The sequence below is a fragment of the Protopterus annectens genome, chromosome 5.part1, assembly GCF_019279795.1.
Source record: "Protopterus annectens isolate FY-2018-M chromosome 5.part1, PAN1.0, whole genome shotgun sequence".
NCBI classification, from domain to species: Eukaryota; Metazoa; Chordata; order Ceratodontiformes; family Protopteridae; genus Protopterus; species Protopterus annectens.
In genome coordinates, this window is record NC_056736.1 from 351,633,518 (window position 1) to 351,650,826 (window position 17,309).

Below are 17,309 nucleotides of genomic sequence, written 5' to 3' on the forward strand. Positions count from 1 at the left end.
GATGATATAGGATCATTGGTAGCTTCTAAGCCAGCAGAGACATGTGCCTGATGAGTGGTATTACGAATGGCATTAGCTTGTTCACCCTGATGTCTAGGCCACACAAACACTTGGCCATTTTGAAAGTCTGTGTGGTCTCTCTTTAATTTATGTTGCTTGGTTTTACTCAACCTTTCACCAAAAGATTTAACATGTGTAAAACTGCACATAACTTCTCGCTACAATAATCAGAAGAGAAATTGTCGAGAATATATTGATAAAGAACATCTGTTTTGTTCAAGTTCAGTTTCTAATGGTGAAAAATAGGACAACAGGAGTCTCACATAATCAAACCCTAGATTAATATTTAAGTCCTGCCATTGCTTTAACAGAGACGGATGGGAGTCCCCATAGGTAGGCATGTAGAACACCCGCATGCCTCTGGGGACTACCTTATAGTGCAGACACGCTTCTAGGTGTAGTCTTTGCCACAAATATCTTTGTAGTTGATAAAGGTTGTTCTCTAGCATTCTCAATTGGTCATGGAACTCTTGTAAATTTTCACCAGTGTCATTAGCATTTCTTAAAGTTGGTGCCTCATTCAAATCCAGTGACAATAAAGGGTTAATGTCTTGTACAAACAGACCTGTCCATAGGCGAGACGTCTCCCTCGACCCTGGAGTGGAAGCATTCCCAACATTTTGATTATCCATCGTGGGCACAGAGTAGTAGACAAACAGCAGATGAAGATAACAGTACCAGGAATACTACTCACAGCTAAAGGTGCTCTCACCAAACAAAAGGAAGAAAAAGCTGTAAAAATGTGAAAGCAGCCACCACGAATATCAGCAGGACATAGGTTACAGCAACTCCCAAGTAATGACCATAGGCAATCCTTCAAAAACAGCAAGAACTTTTATTCAAATAACATGAAATGGCTTTTCATAGCCAAGCTATGCTTCTTCAGATATCAATTCAAAATGAAATCTGTAATGCTTATATACAGCTTTTGGTAGGGCTCATTAAACATACAAATGCAATTAATCAATTATAAATTAGTAGTCATAGAGACAAAAACAATCTAAACAGTTTAAAAACAGTTTAAAAACAGTTTGAAATGCATTACCTAAAACTGTTCATATAAATTATGCACATAGCAATGTAATAATGAATCATAACCATCATTCAAATCAAACAACAAAATTTATCTAAAAACAGCTCCAAAGAATTCTACAACATCAGATATACATTTTAGTTCAGTATTATGCTGACCTTCATTTTCGTCAAGCATAACAGCCATTGCTGTGTTCAGAATAATAAAACTAAATAAAACAACTCACTGCTCACTAGCGTGAATATATCAAAAATAGACATAAGGAACGCTGAAAATCTACGACCAAGTACAACATAAAAATAGAGCTTACTTTGCCTCAGTAGAACATTTCACGATCCAAAACCATGTATATGTTTACAAACCATTTCTACTTTGTACATAGTACACATCCAAAAGCGTTCATAGCTATAATGGAGGATCACGTGCTTCTGAAGGATGACTTGAAGAAGACAAGGCTTCTTCTGGGTCCTAATGCCTAGGTATACATAACTTTACAAGCATTAAGGCGTGTTTATAACAACTGCTGAAGTTGCTTGAAACTTAATCATATCAATGAAAGGGGCATTGGTTCAAATACCGTAACTAAATGCCTCCCTTCTATGAACATATAAACTAAATACATAGCTAATAAAATGAGAAAAATGAGGAAATACATACAGTATGTAAAAAATATATATACACAACCATAAAAGATATGTGCAAACAAGCATGAGAGCCTGTATATATGATGAATCCAAGCTCATCATATATACAGGCCGTAGATTTTCAGCGTTCCTTATGTCTATTTTTGATATATTCACGCTAGTGAGCAGTGAGTTGTTTTATTTAGTTTTATTATTCTGAACACAGCAATGGCTGTTATGCTTGACGAAAATGAAGGTCAGCATAATACTGAACTAAAATGTATATCTGATGTTGTAGAATTCTTTGGAGCTGTTTTTAGATAAATTTTGTTGTTTGATTTGAATGATGGTTATGATTCATTATTACATTGCTATGTGCATAATTTATATGAACAGTTTTAGGTAATGCATTTCAAACTGTTTTTTAAACTGTTTTTTAAACTGTTTAGATTGTTTTTGTCTCTATGACTACTAATTTATAATTGATTAATTGCATTTGTATGTTTAATGAGCCCGCCCAAAAGCTGTATATAAGCATTACAGATTTCATTTTGAATTGATATCTGAAGAAGCATAGCTTGGCTATGCGAAAGCGCTCATTTCATGTTATTTGAATAAAAGTTCTTGCTGTTTTTGAAGGATTGCCTATGGTCATTACTTGGGAGTTGCTGTAACCTATGTCCTGCTGATATTCGTGGTGGCTGCTTTCACATTTTTACAGCTTTTTCTTCCTTTTGTTTGGTGAGAGCACCTTTAGCTGTGAGTAGTATTCCTGGTACTGTTATCTTCATCTGCTGTTTGTCTACTACTCTGTGCCCACGATGGATAATCAAAATGTTGGGAATGCTTCCACCCAGGGTCGAGGGAGACGTCTCGCCTATGGACAGGTCTGTTTGTACAAGACATTAACCCTTTATTGTCACTGGATTTGAATGAGGCACCAACTTTAAGAAATGCTAATGACACTGGTGAAAATTTACAAGAGTTCCATGACCAATTGAGAATGCTAGAGAACAACCTTTATCAACTACAAAGATATTTGTGGCAAAGACTACACCTAGAAGCGTGTCTGCACTATAAGGTAGTCCCCAGAGGCATGCGGGTGTTCTGCATGCCTACCTATGGGGACTCCCATCCGCTCTGTTAAAGCAATGGCAGGACTTAAATATTAATCTAGGGTTTGATTATGTGAGACTCCTGTTGTCCTATTTTTCACCATTAGAAACTGAACTTGAACAAAACAGATGTTCTTTATCAATATATTCTCGACAATTTCTCTTCTGATTATTGTAGCGAGAAGTTATGTGCAGTTTTTACACATGTTAAATCTTTGGTGAAAGGTTGAGTAAAACCAAGCAACATAAATTAAAGAGAGACCACACAGACTTTCAAAATGGCCAAGTGTTTGTGTGGCCTAGACATCAGGGTGAACAAGCTAATGCCATTCGTAATACCACTCATCAGGCACATGTCTCTGCTGGCTTAGAAGCTACCAATGATCTTATATCATCATCTCTAGATCTCCACCCTACGGTGCAGACAGTGACGGTTTCTAACCGGATTCGTGATTTGGACCCTATTGAGATCCAGAGTATGGACACACCACCACCAAATCAGGAAGCCCTGCTGAACCATCATTGTACAGGAGCCATATCCAAGAATAAAAATGAGAAAGATATGAAGAATCCCCTTTTACCCTATCAACGGAAGTTTACCCCACAAGGGAGGCGTTCCAGCAGCAGGGGAGCGAGAAAACGCAAATATTCTGTCGAACGGAACATGTCCAACAGAAGGACAAGGTACTGACTCTGGTGTTTAATTTTTCTAATGTTGCTATTGATCCAGCTGTATTCAGCCTTCTCAACAGAGGCCTTTCTTTTATTCCTGCTGCCAGAGCCTTACTAGAAGATACACTACTGGACTTGAGACTCTTTTGTAGACGTGTTAGTCTTAAACTCTTTATGCGAATAATGATAGCAGTGTTAATTCAAATGAACCACTACATATTTTTAAGAAAAGAGTACCTTTTCACCCCCATTACAACCAATGTTACAATGTTTTTGGATCTTTGTGAAAATGATTTATATATGTTGTTTTCCTCAAAACATAACAGGAAAGGGAGGTTTTATAATCTCAATAGAGAAGAAAATTGTGCCCTAACTTGGCTTAAGGGCAATGATAAATTAGTTGTGAAACCTGCAGATAAAGGGGGGGGGGTAGTATTAATGGACTCAGAGGATTATAAGAAGTGCATGTTTGAACTGTTATCTGATCATAACACGTATACTGTATTTCCACACACCATGTGTCTACCATTGTGAACAATGTTAAGGATAACATCTATGATCTACTGCTATGCAGGCAGATCAGTTTAGAGTTATATGAGTATCTGTTGCAAACTGACCCGATTATACCCATTCTTAAGGGCCTCCCGAAGGTCCATAAGGAGACATGGCCCATTCCCATGAGACCCATTGTAGCAGGTGGGAGTTGGGTTACGGCCCATATTTCTACCTTTCTTCAGAGTATTTTACGTCCAGTGGTAGATAGCTGTAGTAATATACTTAGGGATACCTACCAACTACTTGAGACCCTGAAAAGTGTACATTTAGAGAAATCTAGGGGAAGTTACCTACTTGTAACCATGGACGTTGAGAAACTTTTTACATCTATCCCCAATGAGGTAGGCATTCAATATATTAGAGAACTACTACACAAGGAAACTCAATTCTCCACTGATAGAATCACTTTGGTTACGCAATTGTTGGATATAGTTCTTAGCAATAATGTTTTCATGTTTGGAGATGAGTTCTTCCTGCAGGCATGGGGGGTAGCTATGGGGACCCCCTGTGCCAACACATATGCTAACCTCGTAGTTTATTGGTGGGAGAAACAGTTTCTGTTTGGTCATACATCCTTTAACCAGGTTAAATATTATAAAAGGTTTGTGGATGATATACTCCTAATTTGGGAAGGACCCAGGACAGATTTTTAGTATTATTGGAACATCTGCATACTACCACTAATTTTTGAAGTTTACGGTAGAGAGCTCCCATTACCAGGTAAATTTTTTAGATGTTACGATACGTTTGACTGATGAAGGACTCATTACCACTACATTGTTTAGAAAACTGCCTGGAGAAATGCATTGCTGGCTGCTGATAGCATGCATCCAGCATTTACCTTCGTGGGATAGTAACCAGTCAGTTCACCAGGGTATTCAGACTCTGTCAGAATGTGAAAGATTTACATGAAGAATCCACTAAGTTAGAATATCTGTTTAATGAAAGGGGCTATGATATGCAGATGGTTAGAGATATCAGGAGGAAAATTATTGGTGACATAGATTCTGCTAACATTTGTGAGTCACATACAATCCATGGGTTTAGAAATAAAGTCCCTGTGGATTTGACTCGTGATGGTAATACCTTACAATATGTCATTAAATATACCAGTGAAGTTGAAAGTATTAGATGTATCATCAGAAGAAACTGGAATGTTCTCACTGGGAACAAGCAGATTAAGGATATAGTGGGTTCTTCACCCAGATTCTGTTATAAAAACAGTGATAATTTAAGGAAACAACTATGTAATGATCAACATATTACTAATGTAAGCAAACCCACATGTCTACTCTTGGGTGATATAACAACTAAAGGGACTTACCCTTGTCTACATTGTCCCAGGTGTAATAGCCTTAGTAAACGCAGGAATTCAAGCACCCGTGCATGGATATAACTTTTAAACCTAAATTTTATGCAGATTGCAATACAAAAATGTTGTTTATTTGGCTACTTGTCTTTTCTGCTCAGCCTTTACGTAGGCTTAACCAAGAGGAGATTGCGTGATCGCATTTATAACCATCTCTATGAAATTAGAAGACAAGATGAGACCAATGCCTTGGCTAAACACATACAAGAATATCCCTCCCATTGTTTTGCCTTTAGAGTCTTACAGATTATTAGACCCACAGCTAGGAGAGGTAGCAATGAACACATGCTAGCCAAGGCTGAGTTACACTGGATACTCAAGTTAGCAGCACACCTTCCCCCGGGCCTGAATAGCTACATACCTTTAAAACCTATACTACTTGAACGTAGATAGGATTGTATAAGTTTACTATATTTTATTTCGCTCCTAAATATGTAGGGTTCTCTTACCATTATACTGTTTGGACATGATGGCTTTAACATTTATATTCTTGTATGACTTTGTCTATTTTTAGCCATGGTCTGAGGGTGCTCCCATTCCATTAACATCCCCTTTTTGAGGTTTACCCAGTACATACCCTATGTTTATTAATATTAGCTTGTCTTATGGCATGAACATTATTTCTAATATAGAGGAATTATTCACTGGTATCATTTTTCTGTAACTTTTGATTTTATATCTACATGTTTCCTCTTCATAAGTCCAATATAGAACAGCATGAAGATATGAGGTTTCATGCATGCATCTTAATGCCTCTTAGTAGGCACATCGCAGGGTGGTTTCTAGCCTATGTTGGCTTGATACACTTTTAATCAGCATAGACAGGTCACCCTTTATATTTATATTTATTTAAGCTATTGTTTTATTTGACATTCAGAGAGGTCTTATAGTCTAGCTGCTAATATGATGAGCTTGGATTCATCATATATACAGGCTCTCATGCTTGTTTGCACATATCTTTTATGGTTGTGTATATATATTTTTACATACTGTATGTATTTCCTCATTTTTCTCATTTTATTAGCTATGTATTTAGTTTATATGTTCATAGAAGGGAGGCATTTAGTTACGGTATTTGAACCAATGCCCCTTTCATTGATATGATTAAGTTTCAAGCAACTTCAGCAGTTGTTATAAACACGCCTTAATGCTTGTAAAGTTATGTATACCTAGGCATTAGGACCCAGAAGAAGCCTTGTCTTCTTCAAGTCATCCTTCAGAAGCACGTGATCCTCCGTATAGCTATGAACGCTTTTGGATGTGTACTATGTACAAAGTAGAAATGGTTTGTAAACATATACATGGTTTTGGATCGTGAAATGTTCTACTGAGGCAAAGTAAGCTCTATTTTTATGTTGTACGCTTGGTCGTAGATTTTCAGCGTTCCTTATGTCTATTTTTGATATATTCACGCTAGTGAGCAGTGAGTTGTTTTATTTAGTTTTATTATTCTGAACACAGCAATGGCTGTTATGCTTGACGAAAATGAAGGTCAGCATAATACTGAACTAAAATGTATATCTGATGTTGTAGAATTCTTTGGAGCTGTTTTAGATAAATTTTGTTGTTTGATTTGAATGATGGTTATGATTCATTATTACATTGCTATGTGCATAATTTATATGAACAGTTTTAGGTAATGCATTTCAAACTGTTTTTAAACTGTTTTTAAACTGTTTAGATTGTTTTTTGTCTCTATGACTACTAATTTATAATTGATTAATTGCATTTGTATGTTTAATGAGCCCGCCCAAAAGCTGTATATAAGCATTACAGATTTCATTTTGAATTGATATCTGAAGAAGCATAGCTTGGCTATCTTGGCGCTCATTTCATGTTATTTGAATAAAAGTTCTTGCTGTTTTTGAAGGATTGCCTATGGTCATTACTTGGGAGTTGCTGTAACCTATGTCCTGCTGATATTCGTGGTGGCTGCTTTCACATTTTTACAGCAGATATTAGTAAATTCCAGTGATAAAGTAATTATCTCATTTCATTTTGTATTTTGTTTGGTTTTACACCTATCAGAAATTACTGGCCTCCAGACTGATCTGTCTCCAGTGCTAATGAAATGTAACTTGCCTTCCTTGATAAACTCTGCTTCATTGTAAGAGGGTGGGTTTGCTGAGTATAGAAAGCAGAGTTTAACTTTTCAAAATAACATTTCAAATCTCTTAGAAAAGTTAAAAGAGATGTATTTTTTTAAATATGCACTAGCTGCAAGAATATTGTGGGTATATGTCCCAAATGAGAGCTAATATTTTCCTTTCATGTATATTATTCTAGCAGACTCTAAGCAGAGGACATTCCCCCGAATTTACTATTCTTCCGTGCAGGACTAGCTTAGTCCTGCATGGAAGCGGTCGTTTAGGAGCAGGATGGCAGCGTGCCATGCATAATAATGAAGGCACGCTGCCTGAGCTCCTAATCTTACATGGATCATGTATGAGTGCAGGGGGCATGTCTGAAAGCAGAGCTCTCAGAATATACACGCCCTTGCAATGAAGAACAGCAGAGAGGCCAAAGGAATGAGCGAGGCTGCTCATAGGTGTCCACATATCTCCAGCAACATTCCCCCATGTGTACAACAGCAATAGTAAATACAAATAAAAGAAACAAACCCTTTATTTTTATGAACCCGATTAAAGCTAAGCGTAGGTACGCAGGTGTGCCCATCGCTTAGCTACGGTTAATGCAGCTGAAATGGCTGACAAGGATAACAAGGAAGATATATGCAAATGAAGCAGTATAGCAATAGTGTAGTGGGCAGAATATTCATTTATGAGCAGACATTCCCAGCTCAAGTCCCACTGCAACACATTCCATTTTCCATGTGAAATCAGTTTATGAACATTTTTTTGCTGTATGACCTACTAAATAACATATAACTGTGAACTGGAATACTGCATTAAATGCACATGTGAGGTGTCAGTGTCATAATGTTGCAAAGTCACCAGATAAGCACATACAGTATATGTACACAGGAATCATGGATACAAATGGAAGTTACAATGTTTAATGAATGACAACTCCATACAACTTCTAAATCCCCCACCTTCCCAAGAACCATTAGATATCACTGTCTAAATCAGTGCAGTTGTAAGCAGGAGTAAGCACTAGTAAGCAAGTGTAAGCACCAATAAGCAGTAGTAAGCATATTTAAGTACTAGTAAGTGTGTTTAAGCCCGTTTGCGCTGGGGTAAGCAATGCACACACAGGTTAAGCAATTTTGAAGCTAATTCCCTGTAAACATAAGTAACTGGAGGTTAGCATTGCTTATCCTCGCTCAAACCTGTGCAAACCCACTTACAACTGCTCAAAAGTGTCTTAATCACTCTGTATCCAACGGCCCTTGTTCTGACCAGCAACAAAATAAACAGGCTTGCAGGTCTTGAACCCAGGACCCTATACACTATATTACAGCAGTTAACCACCAAGCCATCACAACAGTACAGATGAATGAGGTATCACCAAAAAAGTCCTCACTATAGTAAAATCAAACTGAACCTGTAAAAGGAATCAGTATACAGTCATATGTTCTATAACCCACTACATAACATAAATATGTGAACTGGAGTACAGCAGTAAGCCCAGATGAGAGGTATAATTGCAATAGAGTGTTGAAGTTCCCAATAAAACACAAGAACCCCATACAGTGTATGTACACAATAATTATGGATACCAGCATATATAGAAGATGTAATACATAATAAATCAATGCCAGAAAGAAAATATAATGCAAAGTCTAATGTAAACAAAGCTAAGCATTGCACAGGCCAGCTTAAGAGGTGTAAGCAATGTGTATGCCAGCTAACTCAATGTGCCCATTGTAATACCCCTTTAAACAATGCCAACCTTAGGTAAGCAGGTTTACCCATAGCCTAGCCTTTTCAAAACTGTCCAATCACAGTAAAGTGCAGGAAATCGGCCCTACTTAAACCCTACAGGTGGGAATACATCTCATAATTGGTTGTAGCTTCCCCTTGCAGGCACCATGTCAGGAAGGGGAGAGGGAGTGCGCTTTCGAGCTCAGCGCTGGTGCATCCAGGAGTCCAGAGTCATGGCAGGACTCCTTGTCAAAGACCATGAGCAGAGACTGCTGCAAGGCCAGTAGCAGGGTTCCCAATATAAGGCGGAAGCCTGGGACCATCTTGCCCGTGACCTCACCAGTCCCACTGGCATACCCGGAACTGTTGAGCAGGTCAGGCATCACTATGCCAACCTGAAGTGGCATAAGGGGGACCTCTTGGAGCAGTGGATCCAAGAGGCTAGAACGGGAGGGGATGTCCCAGCTGTGTGTAAGTATCACTCCACTATGTGGATAGGTATGGCTAAATATTCCTTTTATGTCCTCCACAGCTGCAAGTGAGTGAACTGTGAACCAGGAGGCCCATGGAAGTCACCTGGAGAGGTTGCGATGCGAGGCAGGACAGTAATACTCTTGCATGTACTGTCATAGGAAATAAATCTAAAAGTATTAGTACATTAATTGTCTGTATAAAACCTGTATTATTTAAGGAAAGTACTGCATACACCAGAGAATATGGCAGGAAGAGTCTCATATAGTTTGTATGTAAACAAAAGCAGAATAGCCTGACAATAAAAGTCTAACTGCTGGACTGCATGTGTATACACTGGTATCATATGGTAATGTAGATTTATAATCACGTAATAGTACTGTTGTATTAAGCACTGTTACCCACACTGTTCACCATAAATCGAATGTGTAGGAATGTCTGTATATGACTGCTGTAATCCCCAGAGGCCATTTAGTACAACTGAGAGACACATAGACAGAAAACAGGGAAAAGATAGACAACTAAACCCAAGTAGCACATGCAACTGAGACGTTTACTGTTGTAATTTTAGCACACATAGCCATGGTTCGAATCCTGGCAGTGATAGTAGTCTGCATACAGAATCATACCCCACAATTGTACAGATATTTATTTATTTATTTATTTGCAGTTGGTTTACCAGGATAGTCCATTGGGCCAATATGAACCCATTTTCAATGGAGTCCTGGGGAGAAAAGCTCCAAAACAATCTAGGTTACAATAGGTTATAGATGATAATTTTACAAATGTTATAGATTCGAGCAAACATTACAAATAGTACAGCAAACATTACAATTAATACAGACTAGTGATGAAACTTACAGATGATACAGACTAGCAAAAGGAACATTGCAAAGTAAATACTGAGAAGCCATTACATATTAGGAAGCATACACTTAAGAGGTGCAGCCTAGTGCATTCTTTGCAATAGCATAGGAATGACAAGAATGTATGAGTTAGGAGAAATTATAAAGGAAAATTTCTGGTGTAAACAGAGAAAGAAAGGAAGATGGAAATTGCCAGCGTTAGTTATGTGGGGTGGGAGCAGGAGCATTCCCACTGGGATACTAGATGTGAATGAAGAGATTTTTTGAAAATAAAACGGTTAGAGGTGGTATGAATGGATGGTGGTAGGGAGTTCCAGAGACGTGCTAGACTATAGGATAGAAGATTTTTGCCTGGGGGACGAGTTGGTTTGTACACTTCTAATAGATTTTGGTTGTTAGACCTTAATACTCTATCAGGTAGGTGCATTTTAAAGGCAGAAGAAAGGGAGGGACAGAGGGAGGGGTTGAAAATGAGCTTGTGTGCAAGAGTTAGTTGAGTATAGTTGAGATGATTGGGTAGTTCTAGCCATTTTAGTTTTTGGAGAGAGGAACAGTGGTGGGTGGAGGACTTATGGCTGGTAGCGAACTTGGTGATTTTGTTGTAGGAAGAGGAAAGTTGTGTTTTCAGAGAGGATTGTAGGTTAGTTAGGAGTGGAGCGCCATAGAGAAGGGAGGGGATAAGAAAGGAAGTAGAGAGAGTGATTTTAGTGGCAGGTGTAAGGTAATGATTTTGTCGGTAGAGCATACCTAGTTTTTGATGGGTTTTTTTTTGATAGTTAGTCGTAAGTGGGAGTTGAATTTGAGCTGGCTATCAATTTGGACACCGAGTAACTTGGTCTCTGACACCAGTTCCAGAGGTGTGTTATTTTGACTAGTAATAGAGAATGTGTTTATATCGTAAGAGGTGACTTTAGAGGGAGTAAATACCATTAATTTGGTTTTAGAGGCATTGAGTGCTAGGTGATTTCTTTTCATCCATTGCTCAGTGGTTGAAAAAGCATCTTGAGTAAGCTTTAGGAGTGTAGGGATAGATGTGGCAGAGCAGATAATAGTTGAATCATCTGCATATTGGATGATATTTGAGAAAGGGATAGAGTTGCGGAAATCATTTATAAATATATTAAAGAGGAGGGGACCCAGTATGGAACCTTGGGGAACTCCGGTTGGGGTATTAAGGAATGAGGAGGTGGCCTTTTTCCATTTTACTGCTTGATATCTATTGGATAAGTAGCTGGAGAACCAGTTCAAAGAGGAAGGAGATAGGTTAAGTTTAGAGAGTTTAGTTAAAAGCAGGCTGTGTGAGATAGTGTCAAAGACCTTAGAGAGGTCAAGTAGTAGGGTAGAAACAATAAGATCAGAGTCCCGGGCTTTATTTACAGTTTCAAGGAAGGAGAGGAGGGCGGTCATACTGCTGTATCTTGGTCTGAATCCATGTTGTGTGGGAGTTAGGTGATTATCTAAGAGATGTGGTAGGAGTTGTAGATGGATACACTTTTCTAGGAGTTTAGAGATGGGAGACAGGATAGTGATGGGGTGGAAATTAGTAACATTGTTATTGTTGCCACCTTTATGTAAAGGTATGATAAAGGCCTTTTTCCAGATTTGGGTACTATACTTTCTTGGATAGAGTGGTTGATTAGAATGCTAATGGGGTAGGCAATTGCTTCAGCAGCTATGCTAAGAAACTAAGAAGGGGTGTTATCAGGAGCATTAGTGCATAGCTTCAGTTTCTGAAGGAGTTTTTTTATAGTAGAAGTGGGTATAGGTTTTAATGAGAAAAGAGGGGAGTGGGAAGAGGGGGTATTTGGGGGTGATGATTATGAGGAGGAAGTGAGAGTAGGAGAAGAGGTGGAGGATAGAGAGTTAGTGGATGAGAATGAGGGAGTGGTAGCAGTGCAGAGTAGAGTGTTGGTAGAGGAGGATGGGGGTGAATGGGAGAGAGTAGAGATGTTAGAGAATGATGAGGTTAGTTTGGAAATAAAATCAATGAAAAAAGAGTTAAATTGGGTAGCCAAGTCTATATCGGAAGCATTAGGGTCTGGGGTGGGGGTGTCTGGTTTGCTGGGATTAAGGAGAGTGGAGATACCTTTCCAGAATTTCTGAGGGTTTGTTTTATTACTGTTTTGGAGTATGGAGAAGTAATTTTGTCGATCAGAGATGATGAGCTTTTTTACTTTATTTCTAAAGTATTCATTATGGATGGGGGGAGTCCTATTTTTCTGGTAATGTGCCCAGCCTTTATCTCTGTGCCGCATGGTTGCTAGTGTGTTTTTGGTAAGCCAAGGGGCAGTTTTAATTTTTATTCTCTTTGTCCTTAAGGGAGCATGGTAGTCTAGAAGTTTTAAGAATGTTGAGTTGAAGTGGGCAACTGCGTTATCTAGAGATAATGTTTTTAGACAATTCCAGTTTATTGCTTTTAGAGAGTTAGAAAAGGATGTTGGGTTAAAGTTTTTTTGGTTACGGATGGTAATATAATTATGGGTGCGATGTAGGAGTAAGGGGAGTCGATGTGTGAAGATAGGTATGTGGTCACTAAGGGGATCAGGAAGAGTACCACTGCCAGAGAAATACTGGGGATGAGAGACTAATATCAAGTCCAGAATGCTGCTGCTAGAGAGGTTTTTTGAGTTGATTAGCTGTGAGAAATTGTAGAGGTTGATGTTAAGTGGGTTTGTAGGAGACTGAATGGAGGCCCAATTAATATTCATGTCTCCTAAGATTATTGTTTCATTGCTAATGTTGGTGGAGAGCTAGGAGAGGATGTCTTCAAGTGTGGAAATATTATCCCCTGGGGGGATGTAGAGGGAAGCTATACATATGTGCTTGTGTTTGTTAACTTGAAGTAGTCTTAGGAGTAGTTCAGCATTATTAAAGTGTGGAGTAAGTTTGTTATAGGGAGTAACTGACAAGGAGGATGAGTATAGGAGAGCTACTCCACCCCCTTTTTTGTGGGATCTGTCTTTTCTAATGATAGAATAGTTTGGTGGAATTATTTCAGAGTCTTTTATATGGGGTTTTAACCATGTTTCTGAGATGGATAGGATGTCAGGTTTATTATGTATGAGCCAGGCATGGAGGTTTGGGATTTTGTTAACTATACTTTGGGAATTTAAAGAAGTAAGTAATATGGACTTGTCTGTAGTGGTTGAGGTGGGGGGGGCCAGGGTTAGGATGGATATCACCTGATAATAGACTGGTAATCAGATATTGGATTGGGTTAGATAGGTAACTGGACTGTTTAGGGAACAGGTTGGGTTCTATTATGATTCTGAAGGATTTACTAGTTATTATGGGGGTAGAATGTTTATGAGAGGTAATAAGTTTATATGGGAGAAGTAGAAGGCTTTTTATAGGATATAGATGGGGAGAGATTGGAGTGTCTGAGTATGAGAGAGAGGAGGTAAGATGGTTGGTTACATGGAAGGATTGTGAGTGGTAGGAATTAATGGGCTGGGTGAGGTAGCAAAGACAGGATAAGTTGAGAAGTAGTAGTAGTAAAAAGGAGATGAATGAGGGTTTTGAAAGCATGATGAAATGGGGCTACTTCGGGTGCTATTGTTGAATTATCTGTGGATACAAGAGAGTTATATGTATTGAGGAGCTGGTAAGTCTCTAATAGTGTGAAGGATTGGTGGGGTGTGGTTTGGGAGTGGGTGTTGAGACAATAATGAAAACTAATTGGCTAGGTGAGATAATCTAGGAGAGGTGAGTGAAGGTTAATATGGACGGGAAAAGGGAATGGGTGTTTCCAGAGTATTGGTGACTGATTGGTCTAGAATGGCAGTGGGTGTGGTTATGGGGGAATAAAGGTAGAGGTGCTGGGGGTAGGTGGCATTTGGGGGCAGGGTAGGGGAGTGGAGTGAGCCCGCAGGGCGAACGGAGCAGGTAGAACCAAGGAGGGCAGGAGAAGATCGAGAAGATCGAGAACCTATCAGTGGAGTGTTGATTGCAGAAGGGTAAGTACAGGGGACATGGATATAGTAGGTTAGAGTGGGCTTTAATGTTTATGACAGATAGAGAGAAAAAAGAAAAGTTAGAGCGTAAAGAGAATACAAGAAGTAAGTGAATTGAAGTCAATATTAGTGGGGAGAGGATGCCATCTAGTGGACAAATGCTGAAGTGCACCTGTAGCCCACCAGGGCAATCCCTGGACTAGATTGAACTGAAGGAGCTAGTGTAAATCAGGGAACTAGATGAGGGTGAAGTACGGAGATACAAAAATAAAAGCGGTTAGGCTACTGGCTTTCCTGGCAAGGGAGCGTACTGAGACACCTAGCAGGGCTTAAAAACTGTAGTAGTTCAAGGCTTAGCAGAAGATGCACATACTTCCTTAGATCCTTCTGGGAGAAGCTTGGTTCAATTTCCAAAAGAGGATGAGGCAGCAGAGTTTGTTATACTTGGTTGAGAAATTGGTTGAACTTGTATTAAATTTAGTTTAAGTCTAAGTGTCCACCCAGGCGTAGTCACAGAGGGTAGTACAGGGCAAGAAAGCTGAAGAACAGGAGAGAAAGTTGAGAGAGAAATAGTACTTTAGTAATATAAAAACACATTATCTCCTAGTAGCAGTAATATACAGGTATCAACCATGTATTAAGCAAAAATCAACAAAATTCAAAGTAGCAATGAGTTGAAAATAAAACCCTTTGGCTAATAGTTTGTTCCAATTAAAAGCAACTGTTGAGAGTTTAACAGGACAAATATAAGCTTCTATTCGCTTATCTAAAAATACATTAGCAAAGAAAAGGTATTGCACAGAGTTTAAAAGGACAAGTATAAGCTTCTATTCACTTATCTTAGATATGTCCAGAATGTCCAGTAAAGTGGCCCATATATGTTGCCTGTCAACCTGTCTCCATGGGAAATCAGTGGGATGATCCCAGATGTATAGGCAGCAAACAGGAAATACAACTGATTGACACGCATCTATGAGAACAAGGCTGGCACACTAGCAACTCCCCAATACCTTATGAGACTAAGAAGACACATATGTCCCATTTACACCCCCATGTTGCCAAGCTGTGGGCAGAGTGTGAACAGTAACAGAGTGAGATGTATGTGCATAATAGTAATGTGGAATCTGGTACTGTGAGTGGGAACATTCAGGTAGTGCTAATAAACATTCCTCCCACAGGTCTGTCAGATACCAACACTGTGCCCAGAAATACAAGAATGATACCCAGTACTAGTACTGTTTACTTTGGTATTGTATGGCATTGTGACTGATGCAGTTGCTCTGAATAATAAGGTATTACTCATCACTGTCACCCACACTGTCCTACAAAATATAACTGTCTAGGAAATCATGCATAGGAGTGTTGTAATACAAGTTCAGAATGCAAAACCACAGGAGAATTATAAGACAGAAAGCAGATAGGAGGTATACAGCAATATCCATATAGCACACACAACTCTGATGGACAGTGTTTACGTTGTAGCAAACACAGCCATCGTCTGACTCCTGGGAGTGAAAGTAGGCTGCATACAGAATCATACCCCACAACTGTACAGATAAGACCAGAATGTCCAGTATATGGGCACATATCTGCTGCCTGTCCCCCTGGGAAGTCTGTAGGATAATCCCAGATGTTTAGGCAGCAAACAGGGAATACAACTGATTGTCACACATCTATGAGAATAAACCTGTCACTCTAGCAACTCCTGAAACTGTTATGAGAGTAATAAGCAAAGCATGTTCCATCTACACCCCCATGTTGTCACCTGTGACTAGAGTGTGTACAGTAACAGAGTGAGATGTATGTGCATGATACTAATGTGTAATCTGGAACTTTGTGTGGCAACATTCAGGTAGTGCTAACAAACGTTGTTCCCACAGGTACGTCAGATACAAACACTGTGCTGAGACATAAAAACCTTGTCACCCTGTACTGGTATTGTTTACTCTTGTATTGTATGTAATTGTGAGTGTTGCAGTTTCTCTGAATAATAAGGTACCACTGATCACTATCACCCACAGTGTGCTACATAATATAACTGTGTAGGAAAGCATGTATATGTGAGTGGTAAGTCACTAAAGGTTGAAGAAAGCAATAGTCTAGATATGTCCAGGTACACCTGCATGTGGTCAAGACATGGCCAGAGTCTGTGCAGAAAGAGTTGGATAGCTATGTGCACAACATCAACCCAGAATCTGGGAGTATGCATAGAAACAGTTAGTTAGTGTTAACAAACATTCCCTCCACAGGTATACCAGGTAAGAGGTGTATACTGCAAGTAAAACCAGTTAATGTATAATGATGATGACAGCCATATCACTGTCCAAACTAAGGCTATAGGGTAGTGTAGTAATACTTGTAAGGTACCGATAGCAACACTAACTAGGAAAGTAATGTGGACTACAGGAATATACTAGTTGTTAATTGACATCTTTCTCCCCCCCCACTATATCTCCAACAATAAACTACATACCCACTTCAACCAGTATGTAGTGACTCCACTCTTCTGATTATGTCTTATTGGTTGATATATATTTAAATTTGTTTCCATCCATGTGCTATATTGAATTATTCCAACATTGTTGGCATGGTGCCATCAATGTACCTGCATGCTGTTGTTATTACCACTGTGGTCCCATATATGCATGTGTTCTGTTTGCTATGCAGGTGTTCCATATCTGGAGTTTGGGTTAATGGGAATATCTATGCTTGCTGTTATACCTAACCCTGGAATGTGTTTACTATTACTAACCCACATATGATGA